The sequence below is a fragment of the Triturus cristatus genome, chromosome 5_1 (assembly GCF_964204655.1).
Source record: "Triturus cristatus chromosome 5_1, aTriCri1.1, whole genome shotgun sequence".
Taxonomy (NCBI): domain Eukaryota; kingdom Metazoa; phylum Chordata; class Amphibia; order Caudata; family Salamandridae; genus Triturus; species Triturus cristatus.
The window spans coordinates 538,876,543-538,878,792 of NC_140587.1; the positions used below are offsets into that span (position 1 = coordinate 538,876,543).

At 46.5% G+C, this 2,250-nt stretch overlaps 1 long non-coding RNA gene across 1 annotated transcript; it reads left to right on the forward strand.

Moving 5' to 3' along the window:
* The first annotated feature begins 400 nt into the window (after positions 1–400).
* LOC146831162 (uncharacterized) lies at positions 401–1,929 on the forward strand. Its single transcript, XR_014961525.1, has 2 exons — positions 401–783; positions 1,495–1,929. It is a non-coding gene; the product is annotated as an uncharacterized LOC146831162 (long non-coding RNA).
* Positions 1,930–2,250: the final 321 nt, after the last annotated feature.

Genomic DNA, 2,250 nt, shown 5'->3' on the forward strand with positions numbered 1-2,250 from the left:
ATATCAAGTTCCCTACCACCGCGCTTGACCTTGCAAAAACCAAACAGGAGTTCTACCAGATAGCTCGTTTCCCACATGTTTTGGGTTGTATTGATTGCACGCACGTTGCAATATGTCCCCCTGCAACACAGGAATATATATATAGAAATAGGAAATCTTACCATTCCCTCAATATTCAGGTTGTTTGCAATGCCAAAAACATTATCACTGACATTGTTGCGCAATTTCCAGGGAGTGCACATGACTCTTATATCTTCAGGCAAAGTGGCATACACACCCGTCTTGTCAGGGGAGAATTTGGAGAGGGACATCTGCTTGGTAAATATGTGTTATAGTTTATCACTGTCATTGTACGTATGTCAATGTGAAGCTGCCACTGACTCTTTGCTCCATTACATGTAGGTGACAGCGCATACGCCTTGCGTAATTACCTAATGACGCCTTACCTCAATCCCACAACTGCCAATCAACAGAGGTACAATGCAGCACATATTTCGACAAGGAACATCATAGAGCGCACATTTGGGCTGTTGAAGAGCCGATTCAGATGTCTACATAAGACCGGTGGAGCACTGAAGTACAACCCTGAACAATGCTGCAAGATAGTAGCGGCATGTGCCATGCTGCACAACATAGCGACAAGGGGAGGAATGGACATCGAGGTGTCTGACAGCGATTCGGAGGATGGGAACCAGCAAGTGCCACAACACCATGCAGCACAAGGGGCAGGCGCAGCAGAAGGGCGTAGGAGAAGATTTGACATCACACAAAATTATTTCTGAGGTGAGTAATGATGACACAGAAACTGACTATTGCTATCAGAGTATTCTTTAATTAAATAAAATTGCCATGAGTGTTCAAGCACACTTGTAATCTGACCAGTGCAATGGACATAAGTGGTTTGCAAATGTCAATTCACTTGTCACTCTGTGAAAAGTCAAATCCAAATAAATGGTTACGTCACCATAGTGGAATGCACTTGTACATGCCAGTCTAGCGCTTTTTCCCACGAACACCCAGACGCCTGTCAGACCCAGCATTGTCATCCGTTATGTTGGAAGCGGCGGGGGTACTGCTGCGTGTGTTGCGTCTTCCTGCAGTGCGGACTGGAACTGCCACACTACTTAGGCTTGAGCCACCCTCACTACCCTCTTCGGGCGTGGAATTGTTGGCCGCAATTGTGGAAGCATTTAGCAAATCAACTGCATTGGTGACCTGGTCCAGTGCTTTAGCCACATCGCCGCTCCAATGGCACATTTCAGTTTGCATGGTCACAGACCTACGTGCCAGCAGTGCAGTTGTCGTGGCCAATCTATTGTTTGATTTAGCAAACATTTTCAATTGCAGCATTAGTTGACGATGCTGTCTCTTCTGGGATACATTTCCCTCATGCATCACCTTGCTCAGTTGCTGCACACTTTCTGACAGTACTGCTATGTTGCTAGCCATCTTGCCAACTTGCAATTGTACTAATCGTGTGTTTTTTGTCTGCAGGCGCTGCATACGGAGCATCTGTCCCTCAAGACCACCCCAGACATCACTTGGTTGCTCCTCCTGCTGTGTCCTGAGTGCTCTTCCTCTCCTACGCCGGGCTCTGTGATTAGTTCTGGGGACCTGTGGTTGTGTTTGTGTGATGGAAGTTGTCTGGCCATGGCTGCCACCTGGTGTTGCATCAGCCTCATCATCTTCACACTCCATGGTGACTAGGGATGGAACAGTAGCCCTGCGTGACTTTGTTGGACGTGAGGGATTTATTTGCACCACAGGTGTGTCCATCTGTTCACCTGCGCTGGTGTCCTGCATGTCTGGGGAATCGCTATCCACATCTTCTACACGTTGTGCATCTGTGAGGTGAAACAGTGCAACACTGTATTATTTCATGTCTGTGATATTAATTGCACAGTAATAAATTTCTGCCTTTGTAAATGATTTTATACTCTATTAAGCTTTTTTGGGTTGTTACTCTGAGATTTGACATTTTAACTGCTTGACCTGACTACATCTCCCATAATGCCCCTCACCTACTGAATGCATTGTGTACTGGATGTTCAGGGTCTGCACTTGGGCTGTGCTGTGGTCGAGTTCTACCTTTACATTTTGTAACACTAAGAAAACATACATTCATCTTACCTTCAGATGTGTTTGCTGCTCCGGACGTGTCCAGCTGGGTCACACCAACAACAGCTTCTGGCTGGATGGTGGATTCAATCAAGTCCTCCATGGGAGTGTTCCCAGTGTCTGTTGGTGTTC